Source organism: Abramis brama (genome assembly GCF_963993115.1).
Source record: "Abramis brama genome assembly, chromosome: 16".
Lineage (NCBI taxonomy): Eukaryota > Metazoa > Chordata > Actinopteri > Cypriniformes > Leuciscidae > Abramis > Abramis brama.
Genome location: NC_139978.1, coordinates 21,993,958 through 22,005,282, shown reverse-complemented (window position 1 = coordinate 22,005,282; position 11,325 = coordinate 21,993,958).

Genomic DNA, 11,325 nt, shown 5'->3' with positions numbered 1-11,325 from the left:
TTTTTTACACAAGCACATCTCTGCTACAAATAAACACTTAAAGTTTTTTTCTAGGACCTACAATTTTTGTACAGTTGCACTGAAAGTTGCAAAAGTGCAAATGTTACAACTTACCCCACATGCAGGATTAATTGTAACAGACAGAGGGGTTAGTTGTAACACTTGTGTGTAGCCTAACACACATAATATTCATTATGACTGATAGTCAGTCTGAATGACAGTTCATGCGTGAACGGTAGGCCTATTATATACCCAAGACAATGCATTATTCTTTCCTTTTTGTATTAGTGTTTAAAATATTTAATTTACTACTAATTATATTGATTTATATCTTATTTATTTATTTTATTTTTTACTTACTGGGCGACCATGCAGGCTATGACAGCCGTCATTTAGCCTATACCGAGCTGATGCAAAGTCTAGTCTGGTTGTTTGATGAGAAAAAGATTAAATGTAGCTTATACATTTTTACTACGAAGTTGCAATAAACGCGTTAAGAATCCGTGTAACTGCAGCAGCGGAGGACTATTATTAGAATATTAGAAATCTAATACTCAAGCTGTTTCTCATTTTTCTACTCTTAATATTAAATCAAAAAACGACTGAACGAATGATACACGGACCATTCTCTTGAACCACCACCACGTTTGCGAGAGAAAACTACAGCAGTGCAGCCGAAATGCTCCGTTCGACTTTTCTGTGATCCTCTATTCTTCCCTGTGGATGACCTGTGACCTACTTTCTGTACGATCTGAATTTTGCGCGTTTTGAATTTTAGAAAACTGAATTTGAAGTTCCGAATTTCTTCTTCATCTTGAAAACTTGAATCAGTGTTTTTTTTTTTAACTGGATATTTGCAGTCTAAAAAAAATAGCTGTTTGAAAATACATGTCTATAAAATTCAACCATAAAAACATTAATTAATTAATTAAATTTCAAATGTTCAATATTAATTTAAAGAAATCAAATTCAGAACTATTTACATAATATTGAATTTTGTTAGATTACACTTGTCAATAATTCAAATTTACACAATTCAAATTCAAATCATTTTGTCATATTATAATCTCCATAGTTGCAGAGCTATTTGTGGTGTTCGTTTCTGATTTGTTTGGGTGTAGGCTATTTCATTTATATTGTCAATTTTACTTTTGCTTATAAAATGGAATTCAGCCAATTACGTAATATATTATACAGGACAGGTAAGTGTTTCACACAGGCCCAAACAGTTAGGCTAACTTGATTAAAAGACAACACTGGAACCGGCTCATTTTTTTGAACTGACAAGAGTAATTTGTTCATGAGGGCTACTCTGGTATAGCGTAGCATTGTTTGTTTGTTTTTGCGTGTAGCCCAGGGACAAAGATGTTCTTATTGCATCCCATTCGGAGACTAAACTCAGGTAAAATATCATTTTATAAAGGGGTGGTATAATGCCCTTTTCACACGATGTAAAATAAGCCTTTGATGTCCCCAGAGTGTGTATGTGAAGTTTTAGCTCAAAATACCCCACAGATATTTTTTATAAAGCATGTTAAAATTGTCACTTTTTGAGGGTGAGCAAAAACGCACCGTTTTTGTGTCTGTCCCTTTAAATGCAAATGAGCTTCTGCTCCCCGCACAGAGGGCGGAGCTTCAACAGCTTGTGTCCTTTCATGGTGTCCTTTTACCTCACACAGACATGCACTGAAAATTTCAAAAACTTTGAGTCATTTATGTTCAAACCGGAGTCAGACAATGATGGAGAGACTCAAGAAGAAGTGACAACATGTAGACAACATTTCTGAATGGTTAGTTGATGAATTTATGTAGCTTATGTGTAGTTATCTTCTAGTCATTGATTAGCATATTCTGTCTTGATAATTTATAAATCGTGTTCCGGGGGCGGGGTTTATGTGAATTTTAGTGTTGGTTATGAATGTCATGTAGTCCCTACCAGCCGTTAAACTAAAAAAAAAAAAAAATATATATATATATATATATATATATAGTCCCTACCAGCCGTTTGTTGTAGTCCTTAAAAAGTAATTTCTTTAAAAGAAAATATCTCCCTTTGCTTTGAAATATGTGTGTTGTAACTTTGCAGATGTTGTTTATGCTCAAACAGCAACATTACACACTAACTAAAGTTAGAAAAGTTAAATCATAATCAACCACCCCTTTAAAAATGCATTGCACGTCTATGATCTTGCGTGGTAGGCTTAAAAAACAATTTTATTTTACATTTTTATGAATTTTTAAAATATGTCTGTATAGCAAGGTAAATACTATATGACTTTGGCATATAATTATTTAAGAATGAAATAGTCAAACAACAATAAAATCAACACAGTGGTGGAGTTTGCAGAAAACAATTTGATTTTATATTTTTATGATTTTTTTAAATATGTCTATAGCAAGGTAAATAGTATATGTTTTTTGCATATTATTATATAAATAAAATGTATTTTTAAACGCAGCTGGGGTGACCGTAGGCATGTGGAGTTCTTAGGCCCCGTTTCACAGACAAGGCTTAGATTAAGCCAGGATTAGGCCTTAGTTCAGTTAGGACATTTAAGTATCTTTTATAAATGTGCCTTAGAATAAAACATTACTGTAGTGAGCATCTTGAGACAAAACAATGGCATTGATTTAAGATATGTCAGAGCAAGTGTCTTTCAGTAAAAACTGCTCAAACATGCATTTAGTCTGGGACTATTCTTAAGTCTTGTCTGTAAAACCGGCCATTAGAGTTTTTGTCCTTCTTGTTCTTAGAGTGAACGAAGCTTCAACTGATACCCTTTAGCTTACAAGTTTAACTGTGAAGCACAAATATTGTACTGTAGGTTTGAGCACAAGACGCCATACTTTATACACTATATCTGATGTACCAAATCAGCTGATTTATAAGCTCAAAACCAAAGCTACCTGAATTTACACATTACATCTCACATATTTGAAGTCAATGAATTTCACGTTGACTTATAACACGTCACAGCTAGACTTATTATTATTTATTTATTTACCATTTCTTAAAAATGTTGAGCATGTTTTAATGAGGTGTAAAAGATTAATTATTGCGAGATAAAATGTATGACAATATGTATTTTGGCAATAATCTGTATTTTCCCCCTATGGTCTCTATATATGGTGCTTAAGGCCTTGGAATTTTCAGACTGATAAAAATAAAAATAATCTTTTTTTTTAACACAAATGGCTGTAAAATCAGTAGTTTTTGTCTGTTCATTAATATGATAGTCCCCATGAAGTGACCCTCTTCATGCAAAATAAATAAACTTTTTTTTATTTATTTTTTTTATTTATTTAAACTCACTGATTCGTCCTCTGTGTACAGTGTACATTTTTTTACATGTAATACTCATTTACCGTATGTAAATGTATGTAAAGCTGTTTAAGGAAAAGTTAGTGCACCTTTAACTGCAAAACTTATTTTTATTTTGCCTTGAACATGTATGTAGGAATGTGTTGCTCATATCAAACACTAGATGTCAGTCTTAACCTTAACCTATATATATAGCCAAAAGTCTTGTAAATCAAAAAAGTTTTCCCATTAAATGCACTTGATTGAACATTTATGCTATAATAGTCAATTCTACATTTACCATGTCTAATATAAATGTTTAAAACCTGACCAGTTAAAATGAGTAAGTATCAGTAGGGGCCTATCTGCTGTAGTTTTTTTTATTCTCTACCCCCTATACACGCTCTCTCTGCCCCTCACTGTGATAAAGGGTGATATGGGTGGTTAGATGTTAAGAGTATGTCTGTCTGTGGTAAAGAGGATGCTTGAGTTTCTTATCAGTTCCTGCTTTTGCCTCTTATGACCCAGACAGTTTGGAGAGCCCCTCTTCAGCTGCCTGCCCTCCCCAGGATGAGTGCACCCTGCCGGGCCAACACTCCATCGTTACACCCTTATCTCCACCTGTGGAGGAATTCTCCAGCCATATACAGTATGCCGCTCTCCTACTACTGTGTGCACGACAGATGAGGCCAAGTGTGCTGTTGCCAGCATCTGAGAGTGCGTGAGTAGGCATAAAAAAGTCTAAATTCATGGTTGTATATGCAAGTAGTTCGAATACAGGGTGTGTGTCTGTTTTGGGTCTCTTCCTCTGAAAAGATGTTAAAACTTCTCATCTCTTTCTGGCTTTGATGCTTTAAGACTCCATTTTTATAGACTGTTTGGACTGATAATCTCTGTTTACAAGCTTTACCTTTATTTACAGCGCTGTTTACGAGCTATTCTTCCTCTTAGTGTTGGGAAAGAGAGCAGGAAGGAGGAGGGAGGGAGAGTGGGAGATGAGAGGAGAGGAAAGAGTGTTTGTTGAGGAATGCAAAGTGGTGATGGGCAGGTTATGGTGTCTATGTGTGTTTGAGTGAGTGTGTATTGTAGATAGTAAAACTAGGAGAGTCATGAGAAGGTTAAGAGCCATGTTGTACTTCCCTAAAAAACTCATGATAGATCAAAGGGGGGTCTGTCTGGTCCCTCTTCTGTGTAACTCTGTCTGTGACTGGAGCTGATTTCTTTCTTTTATAACTAAGACTTTCATCCATCACAGTGACGTGAGCTGATCCCTCTCTCTGTGACAGTGACCCGACTCCTGAGCAGATCCGTCTTTCTGTCACAGTAATTTGAGCTGATCCCAATTTCAGTGATTTAGCTCATCTATATCAGTGACACTGATTTGAGCTGATCCCATTTTTTAAGTAACAATGATTTAAGCAACATTTTTGGCAGTGATGTGAGCTGTGAGTTCATCCCCTTTTCAGTGACAGTGATTTGAGCTGATATCTCTCCTTGAGCTGATATCTCTCCTTGGGCTGATCCCAATTTTCAATACAGTGATTTGATCCGATCTTTTTTATCAGTGACAGTGTTTTGAGCTGATCACTCTTGTTCATTTTGACCCTTTTTCAGTGACTGTTTTGAGCTGATCCCTCTCTCCTTAAGCTGATCTTCTTTTCAGTGAAGTGATTTGAGCTGATCTCTCTACTTGAACTTCTCTGTATGACAGCGACTTGAGCTGATCCCCATTTCAGAGGAGTGATTCAAGCTGTTCTCGATGTCAGTGATTTGATTTGACAGTGAATTTTTTTTTCAAGGAAGTACCGTAGACATATAATAAATTATAGAAAATTTGCTGACCGCTAAAATAACTTCTCCTCCATCTTGCCACTGACACTATACACTACAGGATGTATTGACGGATCACGTACACTCCACTGACTTCACTCCTATTGGTTGTCGCTACCAAAAGTGGCTCTTCATTTGCATAAAGTTAAATATATCTCAACTTTGTGGCATCATGCATGAGATAATTTCTCTATTTGATCTAATCTCTCTCTCTGTGCCAGTGACTTTAGCTGATCTCTGTTCTTGGGCTAATTCCTCATTCAGTGACTGTGATTTGAGCTGTTCCCTCTCCTTGAGCTGATCCCCCTTTCAATACAGTGATTAGAGCTGATCTCTCTATCCATGACACTGATTTGAGTTTCCATCCATCTTGTTACGTTTTGATTTGAGCTGATCCCCCTTTCTCTGGATTGATTGAGCTGATTTGAACTAATCTCTCTCTATAAATGATTTAGCAAATCTCTCTCCTTGAGCTGATCCCCTTTCAATACAGTGACTCATGAGTTCACACGTATACATTTAATCATATAGAGTATGCATATTGGCATGCTGTTTGAGGAGAGGGCTCCTAGATTGGAATTTGGTCCGAATCCAGAGTACTCCTCCATATTCATGAGGAGGAGTTGGGTGGTAAACTGACATGGGACAGAGGTGAGTCGGCTTTAGGCCTCCTCTCATGCTGTGCCTCCAGAACTTTGTTAAGAAAACATTATTCTGATCTGATCTCTACCAGTGACAGTGACTTGAGCTGATCCCTTTTTGAGTGACAATGATTTAAGTGGATCTTTATTTTTGTAGCAGCTATTTGAGCTGATATCTCTTCTTGAGCTAATATCTGTATTTTAAGCAGATCCCTCTTTTTGAGCTGATCCCCCTTAAAATATATTCATTTGTTTTAAGATGATCCTTCTATCTGAGCCAATCCTTCTCTATATGACTTGAGCTGATCCCTTGAGAGTGACTTGAGCTGATCCCTTTTTCAGTGACAGTGATTTAAGCTCAGCTGATCTCTCTATTTGAACTAATCTCTCTTTTTGACAGTGACTTAAGCTGATCCCTCACCTTGAACAAATTCTTTATTCATTGACAGTGATTTGAACTAATCTTTCTCTTTACGACAGCGATTTAAAGTTGGCGTGAACCGGAAGTCGCGATAGTCTTTTCTTTACCCTATTGTGATGTAAATGCGAGGGAAACGGCTTATTGAACAAGACAAAATGTGGGGAGGGACTTGATTTTGTCCATGAGGAATTGATTGGATTTGGATCGTCATGGTTCGCTATTGCTGTGATCTCATGTGAGAAACCAGTTGTCCCACCCTCTTGCCAGTCACCAGAGAAGAAAAGAAGAGATGTTGTTGCAAGAGGAACGGGAAATTATTTTGGTTAAATAACCTGAAAAGTGAAGCCAAAGCATTTCAATCGCCCCCTGGTGGTTGGCTGCAGTACAGGTCATAAACCCCACCCTCTCCATGTAATCGAATGGGACACGAGCCAAACTGAACAATCTAATTACAGTTCAAATATTTTTTTTCCAAAGAGGGATTGTGTCATTTTAGGAATTTATTATCACGCAGACGTATGTTCAAGTTTTCCTTTTTCCAGTAACTTTGGTTTTACTTAGTTATTTGATGCTATAGAAACGGGGTGTATTTTGGCTTCGTTTTTCTACAGTAAAAGGAAGCAGAGACTTGCAGTTCATCTTTTTACAGTCTATGAAAATTGCAAAGGCACATGAATTGTAAAATAAATAAATAATAATAATGATGTGCGCAGATAAATCATTTATAATAAAGACTGCAATATTCCTAAACAAACTTTTTTGATTTTGATGTCATTGTTATTTTAAGCTGATCCCTCTCCTTGACCTAATTTTTCATTCAGTGACAGTGATTTGAGCTGATTTCTCTTTATGACAGTGACTTTAGCTGATCCCTCTCTCAGTGACAGTGATCCTTCTCCTGCATAGTTCAGACTCTCTCTGTGGCAGTGACTGATCCCTCTTCTATGTAACTCTCTTGTCTATTTTCTGCTCTAATAGATGGTAAACGTCTGTGTGAACAGAGCAGTGGGATCCAGAGCAGAAAAAATGTTTACAACACTGTGATCTATCGACCATTAACAACAGGCTTAAAGCAGCCAACCCACATATCTCAGCATAACTCTGCACACCATGGAGAATATCACTGCATGATGGATTCACCAGTGTAAATGAGAGTGCTTTGTGCATGTGTGTGTTTAGTACATATGTGTAGTGGAATGGTTGGTTTGCTTCTAGATTACAGAAATGTCATTACATAAGACAGAGCTCTTTTTGAGCGTATGTGTGACTGTCTGTCTGTGTGGGTGGGTGGAGTAAGGTGGATTGTATTGATACACATTATATTAGCATAGCTAATAGGGCTCAGAATTATTAAAGGGTTAGTTCACCCAAAAATGAAAAGTCTGTATATAGTTATCATTAAAACTGAACATTTTATATCTGGAGGCCTATATCTTTGAATGTTTATTTAGTCATATAGCATAGATGGTCTCAAAGCTAACAGGCCTAAATACTCAAACTGATTTCTGCAGTGATTCAGTGCAGCTGGACACAAATCTTCGTGGCAGGGCATTTCACAATTTAGCTTCTTTTAAGTTTTCTCCAAAATAATATCACAAGAAATGAGTGCAAAAAAACTTCAGATCATAATCAGAGGCCATCACCCACAGAATTCAGCATGTGTTTTAGTGTAAAATCCAGCATGATTGAACTGCCAGATACATGGCCTGAAAAATGATCAAATAGTTCAAAGGAACTGGTATCAGTATTGATTTGGTATTAGTGATTTGAAATGGCCCTCAGAGGGAGGAGATTCTTATCGCAGAGCGGGTCCATCTCACACCAACACATGTAAGCTATGTGAAGATAAAAAACAAAACAACATGAGGGTAGGAGAACTCAAACAAATCCAAAGCAAAATACTGAGATGCCAAAACATCTGCTTCTATGTTAAAAGAGAATAAATGTACCAATAAGGTAGCAAAGATCCCAAGAAGGCCCAGAGCTATTTTATCATAATATGCAATAGAATAAGGGTATGTTTACACAACATAATTTTCAACCAAAAACGGAAAACTTTGTATGCGTTTTGGCCGTTCATTTACACGACAACCGTTTTGGGGGCTTGAAAACGCAACCTTGGGTTTAAAAGTGCAAGGTTTTGAAAAAGATATTACCGTCTCCATGTAAACAACAAAAACGTGAATTCGTGAAAACAGAGGTGTCATGCCCATGCGTATTATGTGTTCAGTCTATAGGTGTGGGGTTTCTCTGTTCTAAGTGACATCGCCAACTACTGGCCTGGCATGCATAATACAGCATTTTTAGTCGTATTTGCAGATCCGTTGGAACGGCGTTCGCTTTGACAACAATTGTCATTTGTTTTTAGTACATCGTTTTCATGTACAAAACAGCTTGATGAAAATGTGTGATCAAATGTGATAAAGCGAGTCAAAATATTTATAAACTGTTGAGTTCGGTGTTTTTAGTGTTCTGGAGTAAATAATTTAAAGTAACAAAATTACAAACATTTTTTTCAGTAGCATCACAGTAGGTTTTATGGTAAAAGAATACTTTTATCAACTGATTTTAATGTTGTGCTTTATTGCACATGCATATTTAAAACTGAATAAACTCAAGCGAAACTGCAATGCAATGTTAGAAACCGAATTGTTTTAGTGAATTGGTTCGTTTCGTCAGTTTATGTAAATTAACTGATTTTTTTTTTTTTTTTAATCACTGATTGATGTGCTGCACAGCATTTTATTTTTTTCTGAACTGTGTTTTTGGTGCACTGGGTAGGATAAGCCAAAGACTGCCTGAAGACTGATCACTGAGTTTTCATTATCTTAGGACTGATGTGTTACACGCCTGAATGCAAAGATATGCTGCTGTTATCAATGCAAGGCCACAGGGTCAGACAACACCTGAAAAAGGCAAACACACACACATTTGCACACACAAACACTCACTTGATAGCAAGGGCTGGTGTGAAAAGTGAGAGTTGGCAGGTGAAAAGAAACAAATGTCAAGTAGCAGAAATCAGAACAGCTGGAGAAAAATGATTTACACACTACAGGAGTGTGTGTGTGTGTGTGTGTGTGTGTGTGTGTGTGTGTGTGTGTGTGTGTGTGTGTGTGTGTGTCAAGCATCAATGTTTGTATTTATCTATCTATCTATCTATCTTATTTTTTATCTGTTTGCTGTATTTTGGATGCAGCTTTTTAACTTAACCAGCAAGACTTCCTTGGAAAAACAACTTCATCATGAAACTGGTTTCCCAAAGAAGTATTGCTGGTCATGTTGGTCGAGCAGTTTCACTAGCTAAATGGCAAAAACAAAAAAACATAGCTATACAGGTCCACCAGCTAACAGCACCAAACCAGCACTAATCGGCATAAACCCGCATAGATTTCCACAGAGTTGGAAATGGATGTGCCTGCTAGAACATAAACTATGATCACAAGTATGCCAACACACATAAGCAGTGTGCTGTGCTATGTTGTGTGTGTCTCTCTGTCTGCCCTCAGTTTGCTGTTCGTGGGTGTGATGAGGTGTGAAGTAACGCAGCCAGTTGTTTACAAACAGACGTGCGGCTTGACAGGTCGACGCTCTCGTTGTTTGTGTTTTGCGTTCCATCGAAGCTGGCGGACACTGACCCAGGGCGAGAGGAGTCGGCAGAGAGCGGGGAGTGTTTGAAAAGATGCAGATAAGTGGAGAGCCACATTCCGTACGCTGACCGGAGGCGTCTGAGAGGCACAACACACTCACAGGATCAAACCCAGCCTCTGCTTTGACTCTGATGGTTTGGACCACAGAATGTTTTCGGTTCGAGCTTGTGTCCCAGATGCTGACTGATGTTTTTGAGAGGCTTGCAAAACATTCCCTTTAAGGATCACTCCACCGTTTTTTGAAATAGGGCTTATTCACCGTCTTTCCTACATTTAGATAGGTGGGCAAACGCATTTTTGTCTCAGTGCATGCATTGTTTTAGTTTGGCAGTGCCGCCGATAGCTTAGCTTAGCATAATGAATGGAATCCTTTGTTGCCAGCTAGCATGTCATGAGTAAAAGTGATAAAAAATAAAAAAAATAAAAAAAACGAATTACTTCTTGTGGCCTGCGTATTCACAACGAGTACAAATAGCAATGCAGATTAAGACTAGGCGATTTCCTAGGCAGATATTGACTTGGGACTATATTGGGGGGAAGCACAGGCGAAGCACTGCTACTTGGGCGCAGAGATATCACACAACACCTGAAATCCCCCAACTTCCGTCAACATACCAGCGTGAATAGTAGCCGGCTATTTTTCCTACAGTAGACATAGTGAATGGCGATGAACATGGCGGATTTTGTGAGAGACAAGGAGGGTGACTTCTCAGACAGTCAAGAGCCAGAACCATACCTCTATGAACCAGAGTTTTCAGAAGAGGAGCTGCATGCTTTGGAAATAGAACGACAGGAGGAGGAGGTTGCGATCGCTCAACAGCCTGAGGACGTGAGGATGAGAGTCAACACGAACTGGTGGTGAGTGTGATATCTCTGCGCCCAAGTAGCAGTGCTTCACTTGTGCTTCACCCCAATATAGTCCCAAGTCAATATCTGCCTAGGAAATCGCCTAGTCTTAATCTGCATTGCTATTTGTACTCGTTGTGAATACGCAGGCCACAAGAAGTAATTCGTTTTTTTTTTTTTTTTTTTTTTCACTTTTACTCATGACATGCTAGCTGGCAACAAAGGATTCCATTCATTATGCTAAGCTAAGCTATCGGCAGCGCTTCCAAACTAAAACAATGCATGCACTGAGACAAAAATGCGTTTGCCCACCTATCTAAATGTAGGAAAGATGGTGAATAAGCCATATTTCAAAAAACGGTGGAGTGTTCCTTTAATATATAGATCCGCTAAGCAATATCTCAAATGATCTTGATACACCGTTCTTGATACACCTTTCATTCAAACAGTAAATGAGGGAAATGCAGATAGAGAATTTGTGTATATATTTATTAGTGCAAGGATGTTACATATGTTACAGACAGTTTCTGCCTGAAATTCCAAAAACCAATGCAACTTTGTTTTTTCTATACACTACGGTCCAAAGTAAATTTTTAAAAATCTCTTATGGTCACCAAGACTGCATTTATTCAATCA